Source organism: Rousettus aegyptiacus, unplaced genomic scaffold (genome assembly GCF_014176215.1).
Source record: "Rousettus aegyptiacus isolate mRouAeg1 unplaced genomic scaffold, mRouAeg1.p scaffold_m13_p_3, whole genome shotgun sequence".
In the NCBI taxonomy this organism is placed as follows: Eukaryota; Metazoa; Chordata; class Mammalia; order Chiroptera; family Pteropodidae; genus Rousettus; species Rousettus aegyptiacus.
Window position 1 is genome coordinate 39,112,245 of NW_023416306.1, and position 13,448 is coordinate 39,125,692.

The 13,448-nt window shown below is 37.1% G+C and overlaps 1 protein-coding gene and 1 pseudogene across 1 annotated transcript in view; one reads left to right on the plus strand and one right to left on the minus strand.

The window, feature by feature from the left end:
• Nucleotides 1-13,448, plus strand: part of GNAQ (G protein subunit alpha q) — a 268,792-nt gene that overhangs the window by 187,336 nt on the left and 68,008 nt on the right. The gene's annotated exons all lie outside the window — the stretch shown is intronic.
• LOC118600809 lies at nucleotides 7,360-7,479 on the minus strand (annotated as a pseudogene).

The following is a 13,448-nucleotide window of genomic DNA, read 5'->3' on the forward strand; positions in this document are numbered from 1 at the left end:
CCTTAGTTTAGATTTGTGGGTTACTAAACAGGTACCCATTACTTACTATGAGAATTGGGTGCTGCCACATCTACTGCTTTAGGACCAAAATCTATCTATCCCAACAGTTTCTCCAGGCCCCTGTTAGAGCTGTGATTCTGTGAAAGCCACCATCTTAGAATGCAGTCTTATACTCTGTGTCGACCATAACCACCTGCTCTTGGGACACATTGCTCATGCTAGAGCTAAAGATGTTGAGGTACCTGGGACAGGCTAATCTAAACCTTTCAAATGATTATTTTTTAAACAGTTCTTTCCCCTCATGAGAAATTGATTTTCTAAACTATATGTGGGTATATGTGTGTTCACATACACCTAATTCTTTTTTAACCATATATTTATGCAGAAGTAATAAAGCAAATTATAACATGCTCTTATACCCACATTTCAGTATGCATCTCAAGGCGAAAAAGGACATCTTCTACCTCCTAAATATACCATATTACACCTAAAATTAATTATCAGTTACTTTTATCATTCTAAACCTAGTTCATTTCAGACTTCCCACTTTCTTCCAACATGTCCTTTAGAGCTGGTCAATTTTAGAACTATATATTGCATTTGGGTTGTGTCCCTTAAGTCTCTTTAAATCTAGTAGAGGCTTGTTTTGCATTTCACTGGCTTGAATTGGCCTGACAGCCACCTCATGTCATGATTTAACTTTCTCTTCTGTCTGTTAGATTTTCTGTAAACTGGAAGTTACATTTGAAGACTTAATTAGATTCAAGCTAAACACTGAGTAGAATGTGTATTAAGTGGTGATGTGCGCACTGGTTTACCCATCGTGGGTGAAGTTTCACCCCAGTATTAGGACACCTGACACCTTAATTCTCTAGAAGACTCTGTTTACTTTAAGGGGAATAGAACCAATCAATTTTTGCTAGTTAGGTTAAGAGTTGTATGTGGAAATCTGAGTTATCTGGTCCCGTGTTTCTGATCTCTTCCCAGGATGTTTCAGCACTCTTTAGTTTCAAGCATATAGTACATTGGTTAGACATTTATATAGTTTATAAAACGATCCCCCTAATTGCTCTTTCTCTCCTCTGGCTTTCCACATACCCATTACATTAATGCTAACTGCATTCCCTATGCCATACTCCCCATCCCCGTGACCATCTATCAGCCACTAATCTGTACTTCTTTAACCCTTCAGTTCTTTCTCTCAGCACTCTTTATAGATCAGTGCTGGAGGAATCTGGCTGGCCTGCCTTTATTCTACTACACCAAAGGCTTGAGTATTAGTCACCATATTCTTTCCCCATTTTAGTCCCAGGCAGTTTTCCTGAGCCAGGAAAATTCTCGCAGCACAGGATAGGACAAGTAGCATTTTGGATTCACCCGATTGCTGCTGTGTTTGACATATTTTTTCCAGTAGAGTCCCTGCAAATACTCTGTGAACTACAGGGAAAACACTAATGAGGATATAGGCCCCATATTTTGAGCATCTCTGATTCCTAGTACTGAATTCATTTTCACAGAATAACTCAAAATTATTCCTTTCTCTATATTCAGGTTAGTTGTTATGCCTTTTCCTTTCTGACTTTTTTTGTGTACATTCTGCTGATATAGCTTTCATATTTTATCTTACCTCCTTTACTTCGTGTGGGGTTCCTGTGTTCTTTTTTCTCTCTTTACAATTAAAATAAATTCTTCATTAATGTTGTGGACCTAATTTCTTATACAATATCATTAACTTACTGAAATCTCTCTGGATTTAGGACCACCTTCTGAGTACACCATCTCTAGTTGTGGGTTTTCAGTTCAGATTTAGAGGGAACACAGAGATATCCAATTTCTAGCAGTGTGAGTTGGGGCCTGCCAGGCATGTCTGCTTAAAGTTTGGAACATATCTGTTATTCTCTCCAGGACCGTGCTGGTTGTCAGAGTCAGCACAGGCCTCTTGCCAGGAATACTGAGAGCAGAGGCCAGGCATGCCTTTCTTCTTCTATCTAGTGAGCTCTTATTCATCCTTCAAGACCCAAATCAGGAGTCCCACCTACTGTAAGTCTCACCCAACACCAAAGATAGCGAGGTGCTATGCCATCTGTCTTTGTACACATCTCTTTTGTCTGTTATCATGTTTACTAAAGTCTCTCTACCCTAACTTAGCCTAACAGGGACTGCTTATGTGTGACCTTTACAGATGAAATAATAGATGCGTAATTTTCCACTATTTTAATGACCATGATGTAGATGCTATCTCTCGTTGGCCATTATTGATGAACAATGAAGTTTCAGAGTTAAAGTCTTTTTTCCTGCTGTTTTTGAATGTCTGAATCTGGAAAGCTGTATTTTCAAAAACAATAATAGCTGCTATTTGCTGAACACATGCTATGTTAGAGTCTGTTCTTATTTATATGAGTTATTTCATTTAATCTTCGAAGCCACCTAAAGTGGCAGATATTTCTTATTATCCCCATTAAACAGAGGAAGAAACCTGGTCTCAGAAAGGTTGAGTAACTTGTTCAGGGTCACACATTTAGTAAATGATAGGAGTAGGAGTTAAATTAAGATTTTCTGTCTCCAGAGCTCAAGTTTTTAACGACTGTGAAATACAGCCTCACAGAGGATGGATGGATGGGAGATCGATAGATAGATAGATAGATAGATAGACAGACAGACAGATGGACGGACTAAATTGATAAATATCTGTGATTAGATAAATCATTTACCATGAAAGGTACAGTTATTTATTAATCCTCATCAGCATTGCCTGTAGGTAATCTCATATGTATAATGTCAAGAGGGAAAATTATATTGAATTTACTAAAAAACAGACCCAGCAGGGTTTTTATTATCATCCAAAAATGTAGCCATGCTTAACAATGCAGCAACTAATTATTCATACAATGTGGAAGATGTTCTGAGTCACGGTCTTAACCTCTCTTCACCCCCCGTACTCCATACTGTAACTTTTTGCTGTAGTCGAAAAGAACCAGTAAGGAGGACACAATAAAATGACTTAAACTTCCCTTTTTCTACTTTGATTAGCCAACTTGCTGGTCATTATAAGCAATCAGATGTCTCAAAAAATAGGCAGCACTGGTAGAAACAAGGAGGTGGCAAATTCCAGACGATGAATAAGCAGTTTGGGATAAGTTTGCAATTGGCTTTAATTTGGGCCATTCTTCTAATTCTTTTCGATGCAAGAATAAAAGCAATCTAAGGTGCTGACGAGTTTTGCAGATTCCTTTATTAACTTTTTTGTTATTGATTAAAAAAAAAATCCAAGGGCTCCAAATATCTTTAGATAAAGAGACAATAAACAGATGGCTGTGGGATTACTTGTTTTTTCTGGGGTTTACCACCTGCTTTAATAAACTAAGACTTTAGGTCGAATGAGTTCACTGTTTACAGTACCAAAAGCTCCCTGACATTAGCCAGAGAACACACGTTTCATTGTATTGACTTATAGTGAGAAAAGTCCTCACTCTGCAGACTTTTGGCAAAAGTGAGCTCTATCCTTGTTCAATTTAAGAGACCAAATAATTCCTAATCTTGCTTTATTGAAGTCCCCTTTAAGGAGCTCAGTAGATCAGATGCCCTCTTGAAATTTTCACATGCTCCAGAGCCCATAACTCCAAAGTACATGAATAAATTGGCTTTGGGGCATAACTCAGCATTGGAGTTTACTTCTAACTTCATGCTTAAATTTTTAACTTAATTTTAAAATGCACAAGGAATTCGAATGTTGAATTTCAGAGGTAAGTCAGCACATCCATGTGATTTAGGCCTAAATCCTTCTAGAAGAGGTACCTTGCTATAAAAATTTCCTCACTGATGAGCCAAATAATTGAACTTCAGGGAGTGTTGGCTCTGTCTCTCACAGCCGTCTTGACTTTGCTCTTGATTTGATGATAGAAAGAAGTGTAAGCCTACTGCAGGCTTTCGGAAGCAGACAAGACTTTTGTATGGTAAGAACATTGGGTCAGAGTCTAGCCAGCAGTCAAATACCTTCTGCCTTTAACCACTTCTAGGGCCTTGACTAAGTAGAAGCCTCACTTGCCTTGGAAACCAGTATGTGTTCTATAATCTCAAAATTCTCTTCTAAATTCTGAAGTCCTTTGATTCTACTACAGTACAATGCCTTTAACTGAGGAACCATTTATCCTATGCAGTCAAATGAAAACCTGGCACCCCCAAATTTACCTGAAAATGTAATGAACACAGAAATTATTCTCTGTGGTTAAATAACTAAAAATACTATCTTAGACTCAGAAGAGGGCAATGATCTTGAATATGTTTGCTCTTTTCTAAAAAAATGACAATAACACGGGATGTCATTTTTTTTCACGTGACATATTTACTTCTTGTTTTGTTTTATTTGTTACCTAATGAACCAAATAACCTTTTGCAAGAATTAACAAAACAAAGAAAAACCCCATATTTGTTTTCTGCAGTGAACTCTGATGAATCTAAGGTCTTAAATTATTTCTTTCTCAGAATGCTTAGAGCTGTTAGAGATGATAAGATAAAGCTTAGGTATGCTGAACCACTCTCTAACCTTTATAACAGGGGCATAGTAGGGAAAAGGATTGCATTGGCACCTGTATGCCCATTCATTCACTCTGCCTGAAGGGCACAGTGGGTGTGGTAGACACACCTAATTTGTCAGTTTGCTGCTTGCTCATATTTTAGCAGAAAGTTTGCACCTTCAGTAGTTTGGCTTCTTTATCTTACAGTCCTTTCCACTGTCTATTCAGTATGGCCTTGTACCCAGCCGAAACCAGTGTGCTGTTACTAGAGAACAGAGATTGGCAAACCTGCAGGCCAAACTCAGCCTGCTGCCAGTTTTTATAAATAAAGTTTTATTGGAACACAGCCAAGCTAATTTGTTTATGTATTGTCTGTCTATAGCTGGTTTGCACCCAGCACAGTCACATAGTTGAAACAGAGACTGAATGGCCCACAAAGCCTAAAACATTTACTGTCTGATTAAAAAAAATTACAAGCCCCTCCTATAGAAGAAGGCAGATGTTGAAAGGCAACTACTACTCTGCTTCTTAGACTGAAAAATAATATCAACTAGGTATTTTGTCACCAAAAAGGTTTTATTTGGGAAAAAAGAAGTGTTGCAACCCAGGGCATGCAGACATGGCAAGCCACTTGCAAACTCTGAGTGCTAGGATGGAAGGGTATTTACAGAAAGGAAAAGGAAGAAATGGAAAAAGGAAGTTAGAACCCTAGAGCTTTATTAAAAACATAAAGTTCTTCCTATAGGGTTCTGATTATGTAGAGTGCAAGAACTTCCACAAGCCCTAGCTCCTCCCTTACTTAAAATTCCAATTAATCTTTATCACACCATTTAGATAGAACCTAGTTTAGGACTCCTGCTCAGAATTCATGCAGAGATAAGTTTTAGAATACTGAGGGAGTGATGGCCTGCATTCCTGCTTTAAAGGACTGCTTTAGACAACATAACTTTTGATGAAAGTAAGCATCAGAGAGCTCTAGATTGTATTCCCTGCCAGTACCTCTAAATGCCATGCAAAGACTGTCTAGTACTAAAGATGATATAAATGACCAGAAATGTTCATTAAGTTGATTTGGCTCTGAGAGCAAGGGTTGTGTCTCATGTGTCTTGGCTTTTGAACCATTACAGTGTCTGCTGCAGCTGCTTAAAGGGAGTGTGATAGGATTAACAGTCAATTGAACCAAAGATAAGGACTGACAGGCTTTTGTTAAGAGGCCTATTAAAACTAGAACTGACTGGAAGACAATCTCACTCTAGCCAGAGGAGAGCAGAATATAACCTTAGTATCTTCCTGTAACCATTAAGGTCTTTTAGGTTCCTTCGTCCTTCCTCTGCACCTACCAAGCAGCCTTTGGACTCTGATTGGCCAGTCCTGTTGTTCTTCATTATCACTTTGGCTTGATTTAAAGTTATGAATTAAATTTTGATCTGTAGCTAGTTCAATTAGGTTAGTATGACCAGCTCCCTAGACCTCATCATCCTTGTCAAAATGAAGCTCCTGATCCTACAGAATTAGTATCCCAAGTTAAGGCCACTTGACCACAAGAGACCAGCTTTATTCAGTGACCTTTTTGCTCATGTCAGACTCTTGGCTACACTCACTGGAACCTCTGTTCTGACCTACATCATATTTGCATTGTAGTATGGTTATTTATAGCATTTCTCTCGCCATTGCCAAAGTACAAGCTCCTTGAGGAAAGGATTCATGTAGTTTTATTCTTTTTTTTTGTTCCATTGTGGTTCCCACTCAGTGCTAAACACAGTGCCTAGCTTTCAGTATAGGCTTTCAGTGAAAGTTGTCAAATGATAAGTTAATAAAAGGATAAGTAAATTGTGTCTTTACTAATTTCTTCTCATCTATCATCTCTTTTCTCATTTACATGGTGTAACTCATCTACCACTTCTCTACACACTATTCTCTAGTGACTATACTTCATAATCATCTCTCTCTTCTTATTGTATTCATAGTTAGCAGCTCACAATTTGGCACTTAATTATTTCTTAATTGATTCATCTGTGCTATCTTTGCTTCCCAGGTAGCCTGTTGTCCCAAAGGTAAAGAATATATATATTTTAAGTATTTTGTAATAACTCCCTATGCTCCAGCCCCTCTTCCTCCCACACACACAAATGCATTAGAATTTAACTATAACAGATTTTCAATAAATTTGTGTAAATTAACTGCCTTTACATTTCAAGACAGGCAGGCTAGAATAAAAAGCAGTCTCTGGTGTTGTTATATGTTTTAGAAGTATAAAAATTGGCTTAAAATTAGTCAACTTTGGAAGTTATCATATAAAAGATGAATAAATTAACAAAGTCAAATAGACAAATTGAAAAAGGCCTCTACCTCACTTCCTCCTTCTCTCTCTCCCGTTGTTGTTGTTTTGTGTTTAATTACAAGGCCAATTTATTTGCTCGAACAATAGACTTAAGAATATCTCTGTCACCCAGGCCTGACCCTGGCCCTGACATTCACCTGACAGACACATGGTAGTTCAGCCCATTCTCCATTTGACACCAGTGGTCTCTTATGAACATTTGAATCAACTATCCATACATAAGAATTATAAGATACTGAAACTACCAAATGGAGTGACAGGATATTTTATGAGATATTTAACTTAGTTTTTAAAATATAATTTTTCTGGGTTGGCTTAGTTCTTTGGAAAAGAAAAGTTGAAATACCTGATCTCTTAGAGTTCTGTTTTATGCCACAGAATATTCTCCCTTGAGAATCTTTTATTTATTTATTTTTTATTTAGATGAGGCAACCCTTGGTTGACCTCACAGATTGCAAGCACCTTGTCAGTTTACAATACCTTATTTTTTATTTTTATTTTTTATGCCTACAGCACCTGGTCTTCCTAGGTGATCTCCCCATCTAAGTACTAAACAGGCGCAACCCTCCTTAACTTCCGAGATCAGATGGGATCAGGCTTGTTCAGGGTAGCATGACCATAGATGAAAATCTTTGTTTTAAACCCAGAATTTTGTATTGAAAACAACTTCTTATGAACAAAATACCTGTAATAAATACTATACCTCCTTGAACTCTAATCATGATGTGCCAGGTGTTAAAAAGGAAAGTTGATTTGCCCTCCACAAAATGAGCTCTTCACAAGATAGAAGTGTTTGTATAATGAGCAAACCTGTGCAGCTAACCAGCCTAACCAGGTCATCAGGAAGGCTCATTTCAGCTACAGGATCTGCCAGACGAGGGATTGACTTGGGTTCGTCTTGATACCAAAAGTTGGACTTGATTCCCCTCAGGACTGCAGTTTTGCAGAACTGTTACTTTAACTCTATTTTTTTTAAAGTTCAGTTTGACAGTTTCTTTTACTTTTTTCCTTTGAACCCTTGTGGTCATATCTCAGCTGTTCAATAACCACATTTTTCCTTAGCTTCCACTGCTTTTGACAGTGTCAAATAAGATCTCATAGCATGATCTAGCTTTCAACTCCCCTGAGACTGTTCTTCTCACAATGAGGTCTTCTTAATTTTTTTAAAATGAAGTCGCCCTAGTTTTTCTAACCTTCTTTTTAATAATTAAAAATGCGAAATTCTACCAAGAGTCATTTTCTGTGCCAAAACTTCATCCTGATATCTGACATGAACCACAAATGTGTTATAAACACAATCTCTCAAAAGGAGGTCCTTATGCAAGAGTTGAAGAACCCAACACACACCCCATATAGCATGCTACATGAATGCCCAACATGCTGTTTTCAGTTACCTTACAAGGTTTGGTTGGATTTATACCAAATATCAGAGATTTCTTTTTTCACTTACCACCCACAAGTACTTTCCTCCTTTTGGTACAATTGCTGAGGCTTGTATGTCTGTAATTTTTTAACCCCAGCCATATGTGATGTAGATCGCCTACCAAATCATATCTAAATGTTATTCATGTTTTCTTCATTTAAAAAAAAAAAAACTCTTCAATTTCTAGTTTCTGTACTATTCTTAGTTTAGATTTCAATTAACCTAGTCATAAGTAGTGAGTTTTTTTTTTTTTTTACTTTAAGGAAATTTTAATAGGTTCTCATGGCATGTCAAATTGGAGCATTAATTAAATTGGAAGGTCAATTCAAAACTGTTATTGACCAACTCTTGTCAAAAATGAGGAATAATTGGCATGTCTTTTAAAAACATATTCAAGAGAGAAAATGCCATATCTGACTTGAGCATATTGTTTTAGTGATATTTAAGCTTCTCATATATATTTTAATCATTTAAAGTAACGAATTATATTGGATTTTTGAATTTCTAATTTTTTCTACAGCCAGAGATGATCCCGAAGTTAAATATATAAAGAATTTAGCAGTTACAAGGTATAATTATGAACTAATGTACATGATTTCTGTAAGTTTTTCATGAATATCAGTCATGCTATAGAAAGATGTTTTGTGGATAATTACCAAGGATTAGAGGTAGTTCAAACAGGTTCTCAGATAATGACTCTGTCCAAAATAAACAAAAGTTCATTCCACCCATATCCAACCCCATCATTTCTCCTCTTCATTTAACCCTTTTCTTCCCACAAGTTGGTAATCTCCTTGAACTCATACCCTGGGAATCTTCATATCCTTAGCATCCATCAGAGTGTCATGGTCAAATGTGTTGTTGAATTCCAGATGATGACCCTGCATTTTTTTCATGGTAGGAAAGGAACTGTTGAAAATTTACTATAGGAGTCTCTTTGTTGCTTTGCTTTTCACTGAAAACCATCAGAAACCTGTTTCTTTCATTAACGAGATTGTGTGAGAATTGCCTGTTATTAAGAGACCACTGACTCCCTCCATTTGCCCTTGATTAGAGTGAATTCCAAGGCTGGAAAGCTTGATAGGCATAAAATGGATATTATATGCAAATTATATCATTTTGTGGCCAGCATCTAAAGAAGAGCAGGAAGCACATCTACTAAATGAAGTTAAACAAATACTGCTTTTCTCTTCTGTGTTGTCTTTACATTCATCAAAGGCATTTTAATTCAGAATTTAGTTCTTACATAATGCAGGCCAGTAATAGCCCAGAGAGGTTATTCTGTAGAGTTGAGTGGCTAACAACGCCCCTACTCCTTTGTTTTGTTTTGTTTTGTTTTGTTTTGTTTTCATATAAGGTATAACCTGTCTTTCTAACTACTACAGTATTTTTAATAAAATAGTTTTAATTTGGGTCACATGTTGAGCACCTGCTGTGTTCCAGGCCCTCAGCTAAGTGTTGGCGACCAGCCTTGGACATATGTCGTCATAGTCCCTGACCTCACAGAGTGTGAAAGCCCTAACTGAGCAGATATATGTGGAAAATATTGACTTTTTTTTTTAAATCAATTATGAAGTTATCCATTATTAATATCACAAAGCAAGGGCAAGTCATTAAATTCCCATGAATGGATCAGAGTAAGGTGAGTTTAATTAACTTAAACTTCCTATTTTCTAGCATAGTCCTAAACACGCCTTGTCTCCTAGACAGTTGAATGTCTGTTGTATACCATGGGAGCTTTTTCTCCCTGACATCAGGAGAGAGCTACTGCCAGCCGCTTGTTAAACATACATTGCCTTGGAAATGTACCTTGTGCCTGTCACCATAGCAACACCCTGAGAATGACCTCAGCAGCCACTCAAAATCATTTCTACAAAACAAATTATAGCTATAATTAACTCTCTGAATTTACTCTGCAATATAAATTTGTTCAGACCTTGGTGTTTCTTTGTAAAAGGTTAAATGAATGGAATAATCTAACATGAATCCATCCCCCTATATTCCACCGTTTTTCCTCAGAATATGAAATGCCTCAATGGAAAATACAATTCAGTTAAGAGATTATTCCATTACCTTTTCTCAGAATGTGACAGGAATCAACAAATGAGGATGCTCTGGTCTCATAATGTCAGAACTACATTTCTAAGGAAATAGAATGGCCTTTTCCCCTGAGAAGCTGTGAAACACATAAGGTGCCGTGAGTCCCTCCATGCCCTGTAAGCCCAGAGCGAGAGGGCCCGTGGGTTTGGGACTTACCCAGGCAGATGCTCTCCATGCTGGCCTTTCCTTGACAGTAGAAAACACTGGTCTTGATCGCCTGCAGGTTTAACTTGGTTCACAAATTACCTACAACATATCCTCAATCCTGGTGTAGCTTCTGAGCCATCCAGACCTTTCTGTGGGAGAAAATAGTATCTTTTGTTTATTTGGAGGATTTGTTATTGTTTTGTTTTCTTTTTCTCGTCTTATTTTAAGGTGTTTGGGGTTTAGTGGTTTAATTTGGTTTCGGTTCTAGATAATGTCTGTTGCACCTAGCAGGCCTTGACATACTTCCTTTCAGTTTTCTTTTTGTTGTTGTTGTTTTTAACTAGATTAATTTAAATTCTTTACTCCGAGTGAGCCTTTCCTTCTACCATCCAACTAAGACAAAGCAATAAGAACACCAAGCAAGAACTACCATTCACTTTCATGTTAATCGAAAGTATATGAAACATCTTTAATGGCTATTTCTTTGCCATGAAATACGATGATACCTGGGCAAGGAGCAGACAGAACACAGCCTAGCAAGTACTCAGTAGTTCACTATTGTTATGCTTTTGTTTTTACTCTCTGTGAACTATACTGACATTGAAAAGGAGCAAAAGAAAGGCGAAGAGGAAAAAAATCTTCTTGCAGGAACAAATGTTTTAGATATTCAGCTAATGCCTCAGGTTCACAGAGAGATAGCACTACATTATTTTAGGACAGCCTCTACACCCATGTAAGTGGTCCTTCATTCGCAGGTTTGTACCCCGATTCTACCTTACCTGAGTATGTTTGTCAGGGAGCTCAGTTCACTCTTCTAAATTGAAGAAAGACTAACCAGGTTCCTACTGTGCAGTGTGACAGGTATTTTCCCAATACGTGTACTGGTTCTTTAAAGTCTCCTGTGGAAATACATGTTTAAAAACGGAGTGGCAATGAACAGTCTGTTTAGTTCATCTCTGAGAAGCAGAAAACCATGATTTGTCTTCACCACAGGAGAACGACAGCACCTTCTGTACAAGAATCAACCACCCTCTGTTCTGAGTTCTGTGTTTTGGGTTAAGTGAGTAGAAATGATTTATTGGGCAGCATATTTCTGAACAAACTTGCCAATGTAAATTGGAAGTTCTCTGATTCCTCTGAATTAAATTTTTGTGTATAGTAGTTAAATGGTGATCTTATAGGTTTCAAAATGTGCATTCATTCCAAGTTTTCAAATCAAGAAGCTGATAAATCAGAAAAATCCATTAGTTGATTAACTGGTTTATCTGTAGAATGAGATATAGACCATCTCTTGGAACATAGGCTTATTAACCCCATCAAACGACTCTAAGACCATACCAAGATATCAACTAAAATTTTAGGTTCAGTACATTTTTATATGCCCTTCCTGCCTCTCATGCTCATTTTCTCCCAGTCCCTCCCTCTTTTTGTCCTCCAGCCAGTTTTATAATAATTAAAGATATCAGGCTGGTTCCTATCAGTCAGTAGAGAGCTAATTGCCAGCTAGAGAATCATTGATGTGTGTGGGGTAAGTTCACTAGAATACTAATTATTTGCTTTGCAGTAGGAATTTCCAAGCTGATACCTTTTTGTCTTAAAGGATTGATACACCTCTAAAAAGGCAGTAAATTAATTTTTTTTAAATTGGACTTACCTCTACTATTTTATGATCCCATGAATCTTAGAGAGTTAATGTAGCATTTCTTTTCAACATCCAGTTTCAAATTTAATAATATCATTCATATGGAACACCACAAGTAAGAATATTTAATACTGAAACTAAATCTCAGCATAGGAAACCCATCCCTCTAACCAAGAAATATTCATTCAATACTATTTGCCAGACAATCTTCTAGGTACGACAGTAAGAATAATGATCGCTGAGACCAAGTCCTTTCCTTGGTAGGTCACATCAACTGAGTATTTGTGCTTAACGAGTTATAACACTCTCTGCACCAAACATTCCCTGTTACATACCTCAGAACACACCATCTCTTGTTTGTGGGCATAAAGATATTGAGGGTCTAACCACTTCCAATTATATTAATGGTTCCAACTTTTCTTTAAATCTTATTCACACATTAATTACTTAGTGTCTATACTTTGTAGTTATGTTTTGAAACCATATCTGTGCTTCATCCTCCCTAGGACCAAAGTGAGCATGGCAACTCTTTGAAATCACAACGATGCCATGCAGAACAGTCATTTTCACTTATTTATCATCAATTATATCAAATTATGTCATTCTCAAAGTTGCAAATTATTTTTTTCACTTTGAGAGAATGAAAAGTGAATGGAATATAATATTTTTGAAATGACAAAATTGTACCGATGGGAACATCTATCTGTGTTGCCAGGGGTTAGGGCAGGGATGGGGTAGTGCAGTGCAGTTTCTTTGTGGTGACTGAACAATTCTGTATCCTCATTGTTGTGGTGGTTGCAGGAATCTCTACATGTGGTAAAATTTCGTAGAACTGTATGTTCCCAAAATGTGTGTGTGTGTGTGTGTGTGTGTGTGTGTGTATGTGTGTGTGAGAGAGAGAGAGAGAATGAGATAGAGAGAGAAAACTGGTGAAATCTCAATAAGGTCTGTAGTTTAATAATATTAGATCAATGTCAGCTTCTTGGTTTTGACACAGTATCGTGGTTACATATAATGTTACCATTAGGGGAAGCTGGTCGAAGGGCACAGGGGAATTCTCAGTAATGTTTTTACAATTTATTATGAGTCTAAAATTATTTCACAGTAAAAAGCATCTTATTTTTCTCCAAAGGAATAGAGAAGTCTAATATAAGCAGGTAAATGTGAAGTTTAGATATAGTGACTCTGAGCACTGGGAGTATCTGATGTCGTTTCCTCGGTAACTAGAAATCTTGTGGCTTCACAGTAATCACAAATCACTTAGACTCTGGGCAGAATTTA